Here is a 22514-nt window from a genome sequence, read left to right as displayed (position 1 = left end):
AACGTTTTCAATTCGAACTGTCGAAAGTAGTGAATTGTAGCATCTCGTGCATAAATAGAAGGTATTAGTTTAATTAATTAATTCATTTATTTAGAAATTATTACAATATCCAACCGGACAAAGTCCTAATTAGAGGATAAGTAAAACAGAAAACCTTAACTAAATCTAAAAAGAAAAAAGACAAACTTACATTAAATATAAAAATATAAGTACTACACAAAATAGAGTAAACAAAATTTAAAATCCAGACAAAAGAACAAAAGTATAAATAATAATAAACAAATAAGCTAACTAACATATACAAGATAAGGATTACATTTGGTATGTCATTCATAGAATGAAAAAATATATCAAGTCGATCTTCATACTTTTGATAATTGGAAATCATTTGATATATGGTAGATGCTATTAGTAAATTGGTACTAGGTATGGGTAATTGCAAGGCAGAGTGAAACCTAGAATTAAGTCTTGGAACATGATATAAAATCCTTGAAACTAACAATTTCGCATTTAAGGTGTGATTTATAATTTTAAAAAGGAATATAATTAAAAACATAATTCGCCTACGACAGAGATAAAGCCTAAATGCTTATAAGCCGATTTGGTTACTAAACTAATGTGCTCGTCAAACGATAATCTAGTATCAGATGTAACACCAAGGTCCGTAAATTGCGTAACTCTATTAAAAAAAAAATCACCAATTTTATAATCAAAATCTAGATTAGTTTTGCGTCGACTGTAAGATATAATTTTACATTTGTTTACATTCAGAGGTAGATTACATGAACACCAACTATGTATTCTGTTAAGATTATCTTGTAATATAGTACAATCAGTAGAAAATTTTACTTCCAAGAACAACTTCAGGTCGTCCGCATAAAGTAAATAGTTGACATCGAGGCAATCAGTTGAGTCATTAATAAAAATAACAAACAACAGTGGCCCCAGGATTGACCCTTGCGGAATTCCTGAAGATTGATGGAATTTACATGATTGAAAAAGTACATTTTAATTGTTTTATTAAGATTAACATTATTTTTCTTCTTAGAAAAAGAAATTTAATAAAGTTAATTATTATTATTTTTCGCTCATTTTTTGTGCTTCTACAAAAAAAGTGAACAAAACTATCAATGTTTGTTTTCCAGTGCAGAAAAGACGGAGAAAATTATGAGGTAGCAGCATGAAGCAAGCTCGCTAAATGCTAATAAAATTAAACCAACATTGCTTTAGTTCTCCGTAATATTAAAATAACTATGTACTTTAAACATTTTCCGTAAAGTTTAATTCATCAATCGAGTGTCTACACTGAAACTTTTATTATGATTTCGCTCCCATCTTCTAAACTTTTTCGGTAAACTTACAAGAGCACAACGATACACTAATAACTAGGTAATTTCCATACCATCATTAAAAAAGGAAGGAAAAACTATCAATCTTCCCCCAAGAAGCGAAAGAGGAACTTTTATATATCCCCTCATTACCCAAATTAAACATTAATTAAAAAGTTCTCGAAATCCGTAGAAAATGAGCCCGAGCGGAACTCATTCTTGGTACTTGCTGCAACGTCTACAATTAGTTTTTGGGGCGATGAGAGTTAAATTTTCTTCCCTTTAAAAACTAAAGTCGGCTCGGAATAAGCAACCGTTGGCATTAAATTAACGCACAGATTCCTGTTACGGCCCAACGCCAACTTGATGCATTAATTAGTGAGCTACCACCCTCCACATGTTTGTCGGTTGCTGATTTTCACCCTTAGACATCTCTGCGTTGGTGGAGTTGGCTTTATACCTTTTATTTTACCCCAAAATATATACAAAGTTGCCCCTAGATCGTAGTTTATTTAATTGTCTCTTTAGAATAATAAAATTATTGCAGCAGCGACTGGATACAAAACCAAGTAACAATTCTTTTTTCATTTTCATCTTATTTTCTTCAGAGTGCGCTTCTGGTTTGGGAAAAACTTCCAGCTATGGCAGGAACAAAGAAACTGGATTGTTCGCTGTTATGCTCGAGCGTGATAATTATGAGAACAGGTTAATTTCACCTTAAAATCCGACGGAGGTGCTTTAAACTTTAATAAATAGCACTTTCAACTTGGCGAATTATGTAATTTAGATTCCTTGCAATACAACTAGCACTGTTGAGTGTTTACGGTGAAACTTTATGCAGGACTATTTGTTACCTCACGAAGGCAGATAAAAACAGGGCATTTCAAATGAACATGCTCAGAATACCACCGGGAAGTAAAGAGCAACTGTATTATGGCTCGAAGAAATATAGTTACGAGTATATTTATTAGTTCGTAGTTGTACATAGAGGGTTCAATATACTAACAGTGGAGTTGTATAATTTGTGACTTGTGTTACCTGGTGCAATTTTTAAACTGTAATTCGATTCTAGCAACCAGTTTGTATCAGTTAAAAATTAGTACAGTCATTGAAACTTTTCATCTTTGAAACTGAACCGATCGATTTGAAATTTGGCAGATAGTTAGAGAAAATTTCAATGAACATTAAGGACATAGCGCCGATTGACGCTTCCATCCTGTTGGGGGTTGACAGCCTTTCTCGTGGGTGAAAATTTTGATAAAAAAAAATTCGAAGAATTTATTATTATAATTTAAATATGGTTAGTAGAAGGGGACTTCTTTTGGGGGGAATATTCGAATCGATGTATTCAACGTCAAATAACGGAAAAAAGATTAATTTTACGTGTATAAAAATTAATTAGAGCAAAATTGAAGGAGTTATTGTCAAAAACAAATGGGTTGCTCATATTTTTTAAGGAAAAATGAGCAGTAAACGCTGTACCATTTCCATCGAATTAAAATTAATCGTAGTCTTTTACAATTAGTTTTGTTTTAGTGTTTTTCATACGATCCTGAAGTTAGACCGGTTTAGAATGCGTATTTTTTGAATAATGTACCTACGGTAAAAGTTGAAAACGTATTTTTCATTATATTATACAAATAAAATAAGTAAAAAAAAAAGGGTTGAAAAGTGTTATGAGATACAAATTCTTTAATAAGCAATGGGGGAATTTTTATTTTAAATAATTGCACCGTTAAAGCATTCCAAGCTTTTAAAAAGTAATTTTTTATCATTATTTTTTGCATAGGGGTAGTTTTTAAGGGTTGAATAAAGGGTCGAAAGGATAAAATATATCATAAAACATGTTCGAGAACATGGAACATTATTTAATCTTTGTGCTTGAACAAGATTTTTATCAATAAAATGCCTAAAACTAATTTTTTTTCAATTTTTTTCACTTAGGGGTAGTTTTTACCATGCTTTTTTATTTGTTTATATAGATGTAAAAGTTTTTACTTTGTGACATCATTACGGCGTAAACCAAGGTCTTTACAGAAAAATATACGAGTAGATATGTGAATTTTGTTCCATCATTTTGAGACACAGTGTATGTATCACTCTTTTTTTACATTATTTATTTTACTTATTTCTGTTGCATCAAGAAACGTGCTTTTTTATATTATAAGAAACTATAAGTGATCATTGCTATCTAAATGAAAGCTATAGATAAATTTAGAAAAAGTGGCATGGAAATAATATACATATTTATTTAAAAATAAGTGCTTTTCAACATGGGTTTTGACAAGAGTCTACATTGTATTACATTCTTATCAGAGTAGCAAAAAAATATTGACTCAGAGCAAACTTAAATAAACGTTGTTAGTAATTCAATAACAAATTGATCCAGGGATATTTCACTTAAACAAATTTCAGTTTCGTTTATTGAATTTGTAATAAATTTTAAATCCTTATCCTATACACATAAACATGGCTTCAAACTGAAACAACATGTTCAAAACTGCGACATATTTACAAGATTTTTAAATATTTTAATTTTTTCGTAGATAAAAATTAACCTATTATATACAAAACATCAACTACGACAATGCTGTTTTTATTTTCACAGTTGCTGTTGTCAGTAATTACTATTTTTGTCCGTGACACTTTCAGTCACCTTTAACCAAGGCAACTGGCAATGATCAAGATCATTGAAATGAAATCATTGACACATTGGCTGTGTTGGCTTTTAGAAACTATCAACTATGAGAAAGCGATGAATTTGCTACAAACGATGATCGACAAAATCTCAATCAACAAGAAAAATATGGCAAAAAGCAGTGTTTCAAGTGTTCCTAGCGACCTTTTGGTGTTACATGAAAAATAATCTCATGTTCATATTCAGCTACCCCAAAAACCCCCTTGTACCTACCAAATTTCATACAAATATCTTAAGAAATGTAGAAGCTGTTTAAAAAAGACTAAATCAAAAATTATTTTGAGGGGCTATAACTTTTTAAAGAAGGTCGGTTACCTACTTAATTTCTTTATTATTTAAGTTTGACAGGAGGTTCAATATTATCTGCAGGGTACACTAAAGACGGGACATCCTGTATAGTAATTAGTAAGTATAAAAAACTTTCCTAAAATAATAAGACATCTCTAAATACTTATGTATCTAGTTAACTTCTAACTGGAATACACTTCGGCGTTACTTTTAAAATTGTAGAGAAAATTCGTGTCTTTTTATTTGATCAACTTTTGTGTATTGACTGAAATATTTGCGGTGTCAATTAGCCCAGATGGGTTTACCGACATCGAATATCCATCAGGCTCGCTTAAAATAAGGTAAATAAAACGTAACGCCTATAAAAGGATCGGTAAACTAATTTGCAAAAAGCTCTGCAGTGCAATAATGATAATGTGGTGGAGCTCTAAAATACCACTCCTTCCTTAGCGCCTAATAACCTATGCAACCCATATATCATATCACATTTTTTCCGATCTTAGATCACCGTGTGCCGCTGGACGAACGCGCGGGCTAAGCAGTCTTTCGTTTGTTTCTGTACGAGACGGTGTTGCGCGTAGCGAGTACTACCCAAGCGAACATAACCTTAAAATCGGCGTCTAGTTTTCGCTATTTTGCCAGTTTCCCAAAAGTTATAGTGATTGATAATGTTCAAAGCCACACTAGACGAACAAAATCTAAAATTTATTGTGACTGTGCCCGTGGTATAAAACGAATCTTGTGAGGTAAACTGTAAATATGTTTATCAACATGGAATTTATTTTAATTTTCGCTGCTCTGTGCCTCAGTCAGAATTATACACGTAAGTTTTTATTTTTAGATTTACCGTAGTTTGCCAAATTGTTGCTGTATACACTTGTTGAAAGGTCGCACGTACCGAGCATCATCGCCGGTGTTGTGAAAACAAACGGTTTGAAATCTAATATTAGAAATTATGGTAGGTTTTTGGGATGTTGTGTTATGTTCATTAACAATCCAGAAGCGAACATAACTAGTGTTAACGCCGTTAATCGAGGTTTTAATAATTTGCTGGTGAGAAACCATGGAAATCAACGAGTAAATGTATTATTCAAACTTTATCTGCATGACAACACCTGCGTACCTCAGTGTAAGTCAAAACGCAGATGTAGGCAAGTACCTACGCCGTTTTAAGTTTATTTAATTTGCAACATTGCAAAAACTGCCGAGTCACGCATTGTCGCGAACGCATTTCTTGCATATTATTGTGAAGAAGAAAGCTGGGTACCTAGTGCAAGATCATAAAATTAACAGTACCTAAACGAGTTTTATATTTATTTTGTGGCTAATAATGGATGGCTAGATTTTGTGGCATCGTGCAAGTAACCTTGAATCGACGGCGGTCCTGAGGATATAAAAAAGCAGTTAATAAAATCCTGTATATCTAAATCTTAAGTATTATTTTTACGACCAACTAATAACTAATGATGTGAGGTTTCCACCGCTGTCAATAGCTTCACGTAATAATTGGCTGTACGTTTTCAATATAACAATTAATAATTTCACTTTTTTAGTCTTTTTGTATCGTCAGTTTTCTAATTAATGGTAGTTTGTTTTTAGTCCAGTCACTGAAGGCGATTTGCATACAAGCTCATCTGACCCCCCACTTCAAAATCTGTGCTTTTTTCTATTTGGGGGTGAAAACTACCCTTGTACGAAAAAAATGCGAAAATCGCAGATTTACGTATTTTAAAGATTCAAATCATGTTCAAATATGTTGGATAAAGTTCCTTTCATGTTTTTTAATATAATTTATGAAATTTAATTACTTTTCAACCCTTAAAAATCCTTAAAAACTACCCTTCTATGGCCAAAAAAATAGAAAAAAAGTTTTTAACAGTTTAAAATATTGTTTTGGTGCATTCACAATGTATTGCATTTCTTTTATTATTCATTAGAAAGCTTGAGATTTTTTAATAGTATGCATATGTTGAATTATAAACTTTTTATCAGTTTTCAAATGATCTATGATATATTGCAACTTTTCAGCCACCCAAAAAACCCTTATGGAAGAGCTACCGCTCATAAAAAATCCTTGGTCTGTTTCAATGTAGGTTAGGGCAAGCATTGTTTTAAATTTAAATAAAAAGCAGGTAGTTTCGAATTTTTTCTCCTTTTTGCTGTGTATCTCATTCGAAAATCGATTTTACTCTTTTTCTTTTAGGTTCCAGGTGTGTCAGCTTAACAATGGAGCCTTAAGAAATGCTGTCGGCATATTTTTTTTTTTCACATACTAAACATTTGTTACCATTGGAGTTCTAAGGCAACTGAAGTCATATAGTATTGATCACACTATTTGGGGTAATAAAACAGACCTAACTTCAGTAAACTTACCACCCTGACCTTTTTTAAGTATAAATTAAATCATATTTTTCCAACAAAACGTCATATTCTTCGAATTTCGGTCACTCAACATTTTGCTCTCACCTGACTTCTGTGTCGCCGCTAAATATGTGCAGCCAGACAGAGAATTCAATAGCCGTTTTATCGAGACTACTGTGTGCAAATTTTGAGGTAATGCAATTTGTCATACGTCCTACACTTATTACGGTTTCGAAACGAGTTGTTGTGCAGAACTGGCCGGTTAGATAGCTATTAAAATGAGACCGGAGTTGTTTGTCAGTTTTTTTTTTTATTTCGCCTCACATATTAATGTTTTATCGTTCGCTCTGCGCAAAAAGATGGTACCATTCCCGAACAATATTAAAATCATTAATTATTACGACGTATAAAAAGTGTTTTCGTTTTAGTTGCGGTTGGACCGCGTTCTTTCTGGATAAACGGTAAAAGATATGAAGATGACTTTATCTTGTACTTACCCACGTGTCTGAAAAAATCAGGTATATAACTGACGCTTAGTATTCAAATGCAATAAATCAGTTCAAAAATGTATTAACTGTCATCAGATCATAAACACATGAACACTATTAACTAATATATTTTTCCAGCAAAAAATAAATATCTAGATACTAATATTTCAGTTAAGTCGACGAAATGAAATAAATCTTAACTTTTCTGGAGTACCCCCTACTTAAACAACAAAAGGAAACAAAATATCAGTTTTCTATTGTCAAAGAAAAGTGTTTATAAACTTAAACGCTAGATTTGTCCAAATTTTGAGTGATTTTGGTATCAATTTTTAAACATTCACTCTCATTCATACGTTAGATTGAGAACACCCTTCAATGACCCAGATCAAAATCCAATTTGAGGTGTCGAAAAGCTGTAAAAATAGAATAACACTCTTGACGTCCGTTATCTGTGATTCAGTTGGCAAGAGGCCTTGATTTCAAATTGATTCTATTTAGGTACGAATTTAGAACGTACAAAAAGCTATGTTAATCACTGCCTACCTTCCTTATTAGAGGTTCAATTAACAGTGCTTCCAACTTATCCGATACGTCACAGCACACTGTTGTTATTTATCAAAATACATAAAATTTTTCACGGCCTTCGACTGATGATTTTTAATACGATGAGTAAACGGTTTAGTCGGCTAATATTGGATGTTATACCTGATGAAATCAAGCTCAGAGGTATTTTGTAAAGTCTAGGTACACTACTAATTTCGTAATGTTATCTCAACATTATCAAAGGAGGATGCGTTTAACTGGTTTGAAATTCCTCTCTAAATATAGATCACGGTTATGCTAACAAGATAAATTCACACTGTATACAGATTTAGATGTACACATCTGCATTTCTTTTAGCTGATACTTTTTGCAAGCGATACACACATCAGTGTGGAACAGCCAAATGGAATAAATTCATTAGGTACCTCAGTTATTGCGCATATTTATAAAAAATTCCGAGACACGTCGATTTTGGGTTCTTAAATGACACTACGGCGTTTTCAATAAAACTGACAATGCCGTTTATGTAGAATTTCAATTAAAGTTTTTATGTATTCTTTTTAGTTGATAATGTTGAAAAAGGATATTGAAATTGTTTTTGCTAGCCTGCAAGAACAAAATGCTAATTTTTGGAATAAATACACTAATGCAAAAAATTATAGGGTCAAAAGAATTTCCGAAATTTTTCCGTGATTTTTGACAAACTGTATTTAGGTGATAAAAAGCATTTTCAAGTTCTAAGATTTCAGTTTTTACATCTTTTGGTCGAAATTTTTTAGTGTTTTTTTTTATTTTCCGAATCCACGGACTTAGAAATTTGTTTTTCAGCTAAGCCATTGCAGGGACTAGATAGCTTGTTTATTCAGCTTCAATGTCCTTTTTTATAAATTTCGATACGACCATTTTTCATCGAAATATGGGACTTTTAAAGGAAAAGATCCTTTTTGTCTTCAATGATCGATATCTCGGTGACAAATGGTCGTACAGAGAATTGAAGGACAATTTATTCCATTTGTCTGTTCCACACTGTATACATACATGGTACATTTCCCTTGCACTAGATGTTTGGAGTTGTCTATTCATTCAAATGAAAATATTTCTCGAAAAATAGAAACATGATACCTATATTCATTTTCTCTGCCTCTGTTTAACCGGAACCATTCAGTCTCGTTCAAAATGTACTACCTTGTACATCTCTAACGTTATGGCTTTGGAAATAATGAAGGTTAAAAATATACGTAAAAAGAGAATCTCCGTAACTGAATCACAAAATTTGTAATTACGTTTTAGGAGGATACACTCTTGTTGTGTTTTTTTATATCAGGAAATGTGCTTTCACTGATCCCATTATATTAAGTACGTAGGTATTTATATAAAAAGATTTTCAGTTTATACAGACAGATCAAATATGTCCTCAGATTTGATGGATACGTACGAAACGAAACAAACAGAACATGGTCAATAACCCTGGGTTCTATAAAAACAAGTTTATGATATTTTGCACGAAAATTAGACGCAGCTGGAACGATCGCTATGACGAAATTACCTAATCCTGCCACCTTGATTTTGTTTGTTTGCATGGATTAATCGTTTTATTATTTTTTTTTTCTAGATTGATGGCTGACTGAAGCCACATCAATTTGTAACTCATACCTAAAAATAAATCCATTATTTTCTGTTGACATCGGGCTGATAGTGTTTACTCCGTTATAGCTTATAAATAGACATTTTAATGTTTGAAAACCTTTGGCAAGTGTCAGAATCGTATTGTTTGAACTGTGAAGTATTCGTTTTTGGTTAACTTCCTGCAAAACTATAAATAACGTGTCATTTGGCTTATGTTTCTAAATTCACTCTGTTCGTTAACAAACACTGCATTGGGGGTTTGATGTCAGATGTTTTTTTTTTTTAGTTGACCATGTCAGAAACCTTAATAAAACCATAAAATTACCCACCTGCGGTCCAATTTTTATGTGTTCATATTTATTTTGAAAATATTCCCTCGGACATTTGTTGCTGCCTCCGCATATCGGTTATTCCGAAAATAAACGCGTAAGAAGACCTCTTGGGCTCCAAATTTGTAAAAGCATAGGCGTTGCAAATAAAGCTGAGGTTGCACTCAATTATAAGATAAAATCTGCACTGTTCAAACCAAATATGCTGCCGGTTGGCACCATAAATTATACGTGTAGCTGTATTTATCGACGCAAATCTAAATTTAGCACAATGGATTAAGGTGCATGTTGGTAAAGAGATTTCAAATCTCAATTTTTTATGTCGATGGAGACGAGATTAACTTTTGAGGTGCCATATTAATAACTGATGTGTATGGTGGCGATGATCCTATCGTAAACATTAAGCCCTGATACGGAAATTTTGCCAGTGAATAACAAATATGACACAAATCCTGCAGAGATGCAGGTTTTCTTGTAAACCCCAGATTTCAGAGGCCTGTATAAAAAGAAATCTAAAAGTTTAAGATCAGGTCACGACGGTGGCCATCCTATAGTAGCACAAGAACACCTTGCAGAACGAATTGTTTTTTTTTTTTTCATTTTATACTAAATGTTCGATAGGAGACGGATTGGAAGATGTCGCGGAGAGTTATCAAATAGGACACCTGATCTTTCCGTTTGTTCAATTGTTTCAGCCAATCTTTCATAGTTGTTTCATTTGAGGCGTTTTTTCTATCCAAAATTCACGTAATTTGGGCACAGTCTCAGCTACATACTCTCCGTACTTGTAATGAATTTTCAGAATCTTCACTCGTCTTCCATCGTATACCTAATGCTGCTAACGGTAACTTGTTTACTGCAGTATTTGACCTTGTACAAGAGCCCTCTTGTTTTAGTATTATCGACTTAGAATAGTAAAATCGTGTTATCAAGAGAATTTTTATTAAGCTTGGTTTATGCTCTTTCAACAGTAATAAGAAAAATTCTTATTATAACATAGATTATCATGGTGAAACTTTATTATTAGTCCATTTCTCTCAGTGTATAACTTGTCACAATACAATCGATAAATAAATTCCTTATTCATTTCTCTTTTTTGCCTTAAAGTAAAAACTCGTCTAAATAAAACTTAGTTTTCTTTTACCAACAACTTTTTTTTGATAATTGAAGCTGCCCGTTCCTCTTTTAACCCGCTACTTGTTAGTTTCTGGTTAAATTTTACATGTAGATAGAAACTAAGTATCAGAGGACCGTATCGAGTTTGAAGACCTTGAATAAGTGATCAAAAGTTCTTTTTGTCTCTAAATATAGGTATACGTACATTTATGAGTCATCATTAGTAGAGATACGGGAACCAAATTGTTTTGGCATACCCCCTGCAGTCATTAAATGCACTTTATTGCTTTCAGTAATATGATGTCATCTTGAGTGTGGCGATTTATTGCATCTTCAACCGTGAATAATTTGAATTCGTTATACTTATCAAGATAAATGAAAAACCAAGGAGAGAAAAAAATGTATAAGTACCTATTGTAAAATCGCATGGAAAAAAATATATGGTGGTCCACCTATCTGTAACTTTTTCGGACTTTAGAAAAGAACCTGATATTTCTGGAAAACTGTTAGGGATAAGTATGGACAACCTTATGTAGTCGAAAGGGCATTCAATTTTGCTTTCACCCATTACAATTAATATGGCTCATTCATTCCATTTGAAAAAAAAAAGTGTTTCAACTTGTATTATTAAATGTAGGTCTCGGTATTTCCGAGTTTGAATAACGTACACGTTTTGCTCACAGATCACAAGGTAGAGTAATTTATGCCAAATTGAAATGTGAAAACTGCAGGTTTCTAACTTTTACGGTTTAGACGCTATCTAGCCTCATTTAGAGGGCTGAAATCGTAATTTTTTTCAAAAACAACTGATTATCTCAAAAACGGTAAGTTTTAAACACCATGTACATTTAATAAACTCTACCTAAGGAACACCCTGTATATCCTGCAGAAACATCTAAGATTTAATTTTCTGATTCGTTCGTGAAGAATTTGATTGAATAACATTAAGTAACCTAACGCGACATATTTTCGACCCATAAAAAGAATAATGTAAAACGATTTAATTAGTTGACAGTAAAATTTATCAGTTTACATTCGGGCTCGTCGGCGTGCGTTAAATTTAGCCGTGATCTTGAGCACGTTAATTTTTGATAAAACAGATCACGTGCTTGGAATATTTTCCTCTTGGTGCTGCGGACCCGTATATCTATCCGAGATTCTAATATTTTACATGGAAGTCCAAATAAGTTTCGTAGGAATGTCGCCTTGGCGTTCACTAATGTAACACCAAGGTCATAAACATTAGGATAATACTACAACCACATCAGTTGACAAATCTGATTATCTCGGCGTTTACATTTGTAACTCGATTGGTACCATAGGGGAACTGGGAATACGTCTGTTTTCCCCTCGACGGAATGATAATTTATTGGTACAGGCGTGGACAAAAAAAATGTTCCCTACGTGAAAACTTTTTGAGAGAAACTAAAATCCTAGCCACACAAAAAAATCTTTATACAAAAATCTACATATTTGTATTATAATGTCACAACATCATCAAGATTTTTTATTAAGTTCAAGGTTATACTAGTAATAAGCTTATTTTGTACACGCGAATAAACATACATTCGTTTTAAATTTATTAAAATTAATTTTAGCTTAGATATATTTAAAATAGTGCTTGATGAATTTACAGACTTGCAACAAAAATGTATTTCATCTTCTTTTAGATATAATAAAGAATGTAAAATATTTTTGGGTACCTACCATATATTTAACTTGCAAACATACCACACCGAAAACGACAAAAATATAGTGTCTTACAAATATTTGCTTTAATGTTGAAAATATTTAAGGAATGTTATAACTTAGATAAGTTATGAAACATTTACAAGCAACTTATGGTACTTGACATGTTAAAAATTATAAATTTAATGATCTGGACACAGCAGGAATATATTTGCACTTAAGGCGCCAGGAAAAATCGAATCGAATTCCTACTAGAGAAATAATGATGCCGGTCTAGCTTTGTAAATAACGTCCTGTATTAAAGTAAAACCAAATATTTCTTGTAGGTGTAAAGGAAAATAAATTTGGATGGTTTTACTTTTTAAAATAAAAAAAAATGTTTACGTACCTTGTCAGCTACTTTTGTTATTTGAGTTCACAACAAAATAATAATGTATGCAACAGTTCGAACTTTGAACTGGATACGTATCATTCTTAGTCATTAGTTTCCGTAGGAATTTCATGAATGGATATGCCAGCAAAATACAGTATAAACAAACTCGGTAAACAACAAATCAATGAAACTCATTGAAATCAAATTTCAAATATGAATACATAACAGTACAGCTGTTGAGGATGTTCAGTATGCGTCTACAGGGTGTTACAGTTTGGGTGAATCAAACTTCAACCACAGATTGAACCCATGAAAATATTAATAATTTTGTACACGTTTTTAAAGTACGACGATTCTTCATATTGTTATGCTGTGGCCTATGGACCTGCCCTTGTTGTTCTCGGTCTAGGCTCTGTGAGGGCGAACCCGTCCTGATGTTGTTTCAGTTTTATCTGCGGTTAAAATATGATTCTTTCTTAACTGAAACACTTCGTACGGGGTTTTTGCAACAACTTTTCATTCAACACTTGAACACAAAAGTTCATAATGGCTGTTAAAAAAAATATTTATTCGAACAAAATAAATAACAACGTAGGTATTAAAAAAAATAGTAGAAAGATTTTTTTTAGCTGGATTGTACGCGTGATGTTACTCTAATAGCATGTGACATAATAAGGTAAATTGCATTTCCGTTGTGGTGCAATTGTTTGGCCGAAATATAAACGGTTTCAGAGCTTTACTTCTAGGCAGGAAATTGCAAAATATTTATTAAACAAGTCTAAACACGCATTGCTTATACCAGTGGGCTGATTCAATAAATTTGTTTGTAATGTAGTGCAGTTTAACGCCTAATTAAAAACACTGCTTCCAAAGGTTGTAGCGCGTTTTTAGAAACACATCCTCCGCAAAATCGCCAAGCGAGCATATTTACGATATTACTTAATTTTACGTGGTCGAATTTTTGCAAGGAACAGGTCTAATTTCACCTGGCATTTTATTATTTACAATGCTAATAGTGTTTTCATAGAAATGTTGACTTGTTCTAATCTGTCTAACCTAATTTTAGAAACTCTAAGATCTTTTGAATAATATTTTGTGTTTTTTTTTGTAGAATACGTAGTTCGTGTATAAAAAACCATGTCTGTCATCCTATACTAAATAAAAAAAATAAATAAATAAAACTACGTGGCTGAAGTTGAGAAATTAGAGCAGGAAAATGACAATCTGTCATTGTTTTAGTATTTGCACAGACTAAATAGCTAGGCGATAAGCTATACCGAAGAATATCTTGAGCTCTTTTTGTAGAATACCTAGTTTGTGTATAAAAAACCATGTCTGTCATCCTATACTAAATAAAAAAAATAAATAAATAAAACTACATGACTGAAGCTGAGAAAATCAGAGCAGGAAAATGACAATCTGTCATTGTTTTAGTATTTGCACAGACTAAATAGCTAGGCGATAAGCTATATTGTCTGTGGTATTTGAAATCTTGTACAGCATTGGACAATAAAACGGTGCCTGGTCTTAAAAGTTTCAAGGAGTTTGAAGTAGGAAACTATAAAAACGTCATTTTTATTAATGTATCAAAAGGCTACGTCTTTGATTAAGACTTCTTGACGTTTCTAGACACTTAAGAACGAAGATACGAAAACTAATAAATCTGCAAGTACCACATTTTTGAGGTACCCAAAATCATTTTTTCCATGATTCCATCTACAATTCATTGCGAGGTAAGTTTTCTCATTTATTGAAGACTTTTTGCATAAGTCAAATCAGACCAACAACAAAGCAGGTGCTGATGTCACCTTCGGACGTGATAAATTTTTCTTATTCTTGTTTATTTCTTGCATTCCGTTTTTCCGCATATTAAATAACGCACCGCCAGTGCGATCTTTGAGGTTAAATACAAATTAAAACGAAGGACAACAATAACGATCAGACAACTATTGATCTATACCGTTATTGGAATAAACATCGATTGCTTCGGCGGTTCGCATCAAAACAATTATAGCCGAGAAATAAATGCAATCTCGTCTCTTTATCGGAGAGATACAGATTATGAATGACCTCGGTCCAGTCGGCCATAAATTTGTATAGAACGAACAAATGAAACAAATGAGACACGAAATGTGAACTGATCGTCCGTGATTGGAAGTAGGACAGATGCATCGAGCTGTTGGACCCAATTAAAAGCAATCGACGAGAAAAATAAGGAAGGCGGCTTTACAGCTTGATAAATATACAGGGCGTTAATGATAAGCTTCGCCAAACTTTATTGGCGTATTCTACCGATGAAAATAATCATGTTTTGTTCTATAAAAATTTTTGATAGGACGCTTCCTACGGAGATACAGGGTGTTAAAAGTTTCAAATATCTTATCATTAACCCCCTGTATACAAACCGTTTTGGAAAAAGTTACCATACATTCAGGGCCTCAAAAAAATTAGATTTTTTCCTACATAGTACGGGCTAGCAAGCATAGCATAGGTAGCATAGCATGGGCTGAAAAGTTTTTCTCTCTATTGTTTACCGGAGATTCCTCGGAAAGATTTCCTGCAACTCGGCGCCCCGGTAACGTATTTAGGAAAAAGCAGCCGATTTCAAATTAATTACTGGGGTTCCCACGCAACAGAAAGTCTTCGAAGTTTCGTTGCCTTCTTTTCACAATAGAAATGCCACGGGCTGCGTTATAATTGTCTAAATCCATTGAAATTAGCCCACGTAGAATAATTAAATGATAAATAAGTTATTTGGAAAGTTAACAAAAGAATGGGGAGGTTTCTAAATACCCTCCGGCCATAAAAATATTTCACGTCTGAAGTATTTAATTGGAAATGCTACTTCCCGCGCATCCAACTTCGAAGGTAATTAGAAAATTTTGCTTAAATTAACTAATTGACTAAAGTTAAAAAAATGGGGGAGATAGGTAATTACTCCTAAGGCGGTAGGATGGGAGAAATTTATTATAAATCTAAAAAATAACGTTAACAGAGGGCAGAACAAAGCGTAACAAAGAAAACTTTTTACAGCAGCTAGTAGATACCTTGTTTCCCCTACTGAGAAGTTATTCAAATGGAGTATAGTGTTCAGCTGCATTTAAAGTTCATTTAGTTGTTATTTAAGTATACTTTTTAAAATGACTTAAAAATCCCAAGAAATAAAGCAAAATTCCCTATTTCCCCAATTCCAAAAAAATCTGTAGATCTGGCATCACTCTTTTTAGGGCTGCCCTCTGTTAACGAATTGTATTAACATATCGGAATACAAAGTCGGAATTGTATAAGTAGTATCTATTACAGAAAAGGCAAACGACGAAAACAAAGATGACCACCGGTCGCTGAATTACAAGTGGAAGTGGATCTTATTTGTGTAAGGGCGAAAAGGGCGGTGACTATGAGACGCTTTCATTATAGCCATCCTTCTCTATCGCACGGATATCTATGACTTACTTTATCGCTTTCACGTAACAGCCGTTGAACCATGGGGACTTTCCGAACCTGTATATAAACGTGCGATACCTTAAAATCAAATCTTGTACATTTGAAGCAAGAAAGAGTGACTGCAAAATCTGCATGTTTTTGAGACTTTGACAGAGCCGACAGGAAATATCCTAAAAATATCCAAAAACTGGTCATGAAAAATGAAAATGAGCATCACTTTCAGTTTTTCGAAAATCACCCTTATTTAGCGGTTGAAAAGACAAAAAAGTGTACAAATTAAGAATCATCAACCCCTAAAAACCCTAAATATTTCTATGTTGTTATCAAAATAATATTTTTTCACATTATCTACAATTTTTGTATTATATTTGGGGGATGATTTTACCCCTTGAGAGGGATGATTGGTGGGGGTATGGGAGTACTTGTGTATAAATTATTCTAATGAATGTATTTCGAAACATTTTTTTCATGCATTATAATTATTTTATGTACTTTGAAGCCGATGGTTGAACTTAGGAGTAGTTTTACCCTCATTTTCCTTCGCATCTAGTGATTGTGGGTTATTAACGGTTCAATTATCACGTATAAAAGAAAAAGAAAATAAATGTAACTTTTAATACATTTTTTGCATTTTTAGGCGTTTAGGGGATGATTTCACCCCTTTAGGGATATTATGGGTTGTTTTTCAATCCGGATAAGACCGTGTCAAATACGAAATTAGATATTTTCACGTTCATAATATTATTTTGATAACAACATAGAAATATTTGGGGTTTTACAACTGTTGATGATTCTTAATTTGTTCCCTTTTTTGTCTTGTCAACTACTAAATTAGGGTGATTTTCGAAAATTTTCGAAAAACTGAAAGTGATGCTCATTTTCATTTTTTTGACGAGTATTTGGATATTGTTAGAACATTTTTAGGATTTTCCCTGTCGCCTCTGTCAAAGTCTCAAAAACTGGCGGAAAACTGGCTTTTTTGCGGTCACTCTTTTTTTTTTGGTGTATAAATCAGTTAAGCAAGAGAAACTAAAGTAACGCAGGATTGAATTGTACGCAATTGTCAGTCCGAAGAAGAAAACATTTCAAAAAGCACAATGCAGCGGATTTTGACTAAAGATCTGCATCTTCATACTTTTGGTTTATTTACTAATCCTGCACATAGTCAAGATTCCCATGAAACCAGAGCCTGAGTGTGTTTGTTTTCCACTGTTAAATTTCCTAAATAAATCTCTAATTTCACTATTAACAAGTGGCTGAAGAAACAGCATTTGGTTTCTTGTCACATTTCCCGCCGAAAGTTTGGAAAATCGCTGTACTCCATCGACGCCATCGACCCATTCGTTTTCTACACTTGCCTTTTTTTTCTCGGAGTCACCGGGACCCTTTAATCGTCCGTCTTCTCGAACGGCTCGAAATCAGGGATCGACACAAAAGCCTGTCGATCCAATTAGGAAAGCCCCATTTCTTAGCCAGCGCAAATATTCGTATAATTGCATAGCAAATTGCACATAATTGCTCGCTTGCATGGGTAATTACTTCGACAGCGGATATAATAAATTATTAGGCGACAGCTAAATCAAAGCCCGAACTGGGGCCATTAATTAAATCGGAAGGGACGTGGAAAAAAAAGGAAGTCGAATAACTTCCCTCTTAGGCGTTCTCTCGATTTAGCGGGCTGGTGGGTAATTAAAATAATGAGTTTCGCATAATGCCAGAAGGAATCGTGTTCATATTTTACTATTTTGTGTTTATGAAAAGAGTGAAGTGTAGGGTTTTCCAGCTACACGGGTGCTCAGTTGAAAGCTCCCAAATTTATGCCATCCCGAGGGTTACCAGACTGGAAAAAAAGTAAAAATAAATAAGATCGTTGACCATATTTCCAAGAACCCATCTCACCTCTGATCGAGGATAATCGGCCAGCGAGACGTTCACACCCACCAACCGTCCATTGTCCCCATATCAGAGGAAACTCTCGAAGAGAAAGAAATGATGGTGGAAGACGACATGGCGCCCAACGTGGAGCTCAAATATACAAAACGCCAAGGGAATATGAATAACTTCATCATACCTAAATGTATTAACAAATAACTAATATACTATAAGTGGCATTGAATGTAACATACAATATTTAATTGATGATAACTGTTTCTGCTGTTAAATTTACTAACGCTACGTCTTTGTTAGCGACTGTGCTAAAATATGTAAATACACGCTTATCCTTTGCCATTAATGGTTAATAAAATGCGCGACTACTTAAAAAGTTAAGTTCAATAATGATATTATCTACAAGTGGCGACTTTAAGCAAAAACTAATGGAATACTGATGAAATATTGATCGTGTGTGGTCTGCGCTATCAATGTACCATCAAAATAACTGATTAAGCAAAATACTGACAGTGTTACTCATCACCTGAGGTACTATGGTAGTTAACTTTAAATAAAGGAAGATACCATCACACTTGAGCTAACACATACTACGAACATGATTACGGTGTTCCGTTTTTATTAAGTTTTTTCGCAGTTGTGGGTAATGGGCAGAGAAAACGTGTCTTTATTGGATTAGAGTAATCATGAATGAACAAAAATTTATTTACAGCGAGGGAGTTTCATCACAACGTGACAACTGCGCTACACAGCTGATGCACACCACGTGAAACATTTGAAGACAATTGTTTTCCAGTTTTTACGCAGATAGTGTTGTACTTAAACTTTCGCTCGAATTTTAGTAATTATGAATCTCTTAAAAGAGGAAGTTAACTTTTAATCAAATTATGAATTTGAAAAATATGTAATTAAAGTATCCAAAGATTCACGTCGTGCAAATAATCATACGTATTAAAAATAATTTAGGAACTTACCAAAAACAAAATTCAGTAATTTTTATACGCGCAAGTACAAAACAAACTACAACATATACTCAAAATGTCCACCACCATTTTCGATGACGCACGACACCTTCGAATCCAATTTTCGCGCACTAACTGGAAAACACCTCAAGAAAAGGAAATAGTGTTGAGCAAAAAACACTCCAACACGGTCCAATTCCAGATACCAAAAAAAATTGAATTGCGTATTGCTGGACTACTTTGAAAATTAAAATAATTATGAGTGACCTTTAGAAATTAAAATATCGATTTGAAATTTTCAGAATCGAGATTTTTTTCAACCTAGAAAATGATAAAATAGCGATAAAAAAAATAAAAAAAAAATTAATTTTTGACGATTTTGGAAATTTATAAAAACCTTGAACGATCTTTAAAAAATTTTTTGAGCTGATTTTTCGAGGGGGCTTTTAAAACATGATAAACTAACATATTTTTATAAGAGACACGAATAAAAAATAATATAAAAATAAATAATATTTATATTTTAATTCTAAGAACTTTTTTATTGTGTTGCTTAGACATTAATTAAACTTTCTTCTTATACGTCGTTCATGAATTGAACAAACTTTTTTCGGTACTGTCTCCCAGATAATTTTGGCAATGAAAACATCCAGCTTTTACTGCTTGTTATAATTTAATTAACACTAATTGTACAAGTTTCATTATAGGATATCATTGGACACAAATATTGAGATTTTCAATGTAAGAATATGAAAAAATCTTAGAGGAATTTACTTTTAATTATGATATAAAAAATTATTTGTTTACAAGTTAAATGAAAATAGATACATGAATAATACAATATAATAGTACCTACTAATTAAATTATTTATATAATTATCGTGTACTGGATACAATACCTATTGTTATGTTTACATATTTATCTTATCTGTGATATATAATCGGCGCTATAGTGAAAAATAATTATCTAACCTGATGTCTACTTCTCTCTTAAGTGTGTGCAAAACAAGCCGTGTTTGTTTTCATTTTGGGTTACATCGACATCAATGTACTAAAATAATAATGGACTTTAAGTGTTGATAACAAATTTAAACTAATTGACACACTACGAGCGCTGATAAAATTCCAACAACCTCAAGGCGCCTTGCTTGGAAGACTGGTTCCTATTTAATTAAAATAAGATTTCGTTGATGATACGTAGATAGTTTAAGTGGGACAGGGATATGCAGCATAGAATAACAACGCTTTTATTACATTTTAAATATGAACACCATGTTCCTAAAATCATTTTATCGTTATTCTAGTTTCTTTGAAAATGTTCCGGACCTCGCCCAGATCTAGGGATCTACACTTTTATTATGTGAGTTGTACTGAAGTTAATCCAGAAAAAATTTGCCTGTCCCCTCTCACATCCACCATCCACCACAAAACAGATCCGCCCTGGTCTAATATTGGTACGAGCGTTTGTAATAGAGACGACATACTAGACTTAGAACTTATTGATAAGTTATTTGCGTTCAAATTCTCCATATTTGCCAATTCCTGAGCAAATAAACCTTCCCCGGCAACTCGTAAATTATTAGCCGGCTTCATATTTATGCTCCCATTGAACTTGGCTTGTTTGTTTTTAGGCATCGGCTCCCCTAGCCGTGTGCAAGCGGCGTAGTTTGAATTATGTCAGACTTCCTGTTCATTAATATGGATTAATTTGAGTCCACCTGTTGGCGAATACTTTACAACGTGCCATATATAATCGTCTGTTTCCATTGTCGGGTGGTTTTTATTAAACCGGCGAATAAATCGCTGGGGTCTGATTCATCCTGAAATGGCAACGCGGGACTGATTCAGCGCGGTGAGGAATTACCATTCGTTTCCATATCTGGGTGGATCTGTTACGATTATGCCAAGTAACGTTGGCAGATAAAAGTGTTTAATTACAGCTTAAACTTATCCGAATTCGGTTTAAAGTTTAATGAATTGGATTATTCTAAAACTAAGTACAACCATTAAAAAAAATGTCTATACCTATATATTTTAACGCATTTGAAATGTTCATGTAGAAACTCATATGAAAATATTGGATGATATTCAGGAAGGATGAGAAAAACAAAAAAATTATTGATTAGTTACGGCTTGGATTTTGCAAGATGTGCAGCGTGAAGAGGCAGCTTCCTAAAAATAAAGCAAGAAAAAAACAGTCCAAGAAAGAAAATTAAACACTCACCAGTTAAATCCACAGTTTGCCAGAGTTCAAAGAAAGTTATTTTGTCATCCCATAAAAATTTTCCGCTACCAGCAGTATAAAGCAGCTCCAAAGCAGTTTCCAGTGGCCCCATAAATAGTCTGCAAGGCATCTACGTAGTTTCTAGCAAAGAAAACTTCAAATTTTACAACGTACCAGGTACCTAAAACACAGTGCACTATAATATTGCTAGCTATCGCCAATAAATCATGCTTTCTTTCGCATGAAATCATTACAAAGTATAAATAAAAAGTTTGTGTGTAAATATAGAACCGACACCTGAGATTTTCTGATATTGTGTGATATGTAACAAATGTCGACCAACAGCTGGCCAGGGATAAGAAAGTACAAGGTAAGACATAAAAGATAGTAGAGGTTTGTATGGAACAATTTACAGCTTAATTAAAAATAAAAATTAAAATCAAGACACATACACATTGAAATTATATTTCAATATTCAGTAGGTAAGTATTATTGTGGTTTGCACAGCGCTCTTATTACCGCGGTTTATTGTTTACATCCGTCTTAGAAGTGTTCAAAGTGACCTATGTGTATCGTGAAGGGGGAAATTTGTATTTACTACTATTTAACTATTTTTTGTTCTACACTTATTACGCCCTTTTTCAAATGTACGGTAGAATAAATAAATATTGTGCCAACACAATGGTTCTGTAGGTAATAACGCAGTCGACGAACTGAACCGAGATATTATAACAATCGACTTGCATTTTCCCCGTTATCGCATTCTACCGCTGCAGCGCAAGTAAACGGTGTAGAAAATTAAAAAAGGAGCCGCGAGCGTTCGGCATTCGCACATATATCTGAAATTACAGTTAAATAAGTTAGATTTCTATTGTTCTCAGTTCATGACCCCTTTTTATATTGGCGCTGAACTATAAATTTTGCAATGATACTCAACTTTCACTCGAGACCGTAAAATATGACTTACACGATGTCTTTATTATGAGACGATTCGATCTTTTCTATTTGCGACGTCCGTGAATTTTGCACAACTCAGATTCTATTACTGAGCTTGATTGTGTCAATTAATTGGGATGGTGTCATTAGTTTATGTTATTTTCAAATTCACATCTTTTATAGTTTTGAAATTTATTATCTCGGACTTTGGTTAGCTACAAT

This window comes from Anoplophora glabripennis, unplaced genomic scaffold (assembly GCF_000390285.2).
Source record: "Anoplophora glabripennis isolate ALB-LARVAE unplaced genomic scaffold, Agla_2.0 scaffold51, whole genome shotgun sequence".
NCBI lineage: Eukaryota > Metazoa > Arthropoda > Insecta > Coleoptera > Cerambycidae > Anoplophora > Anoplophora glabripennis.
This window is presented reverse-complemented; position numbering follows the sequence as displayed.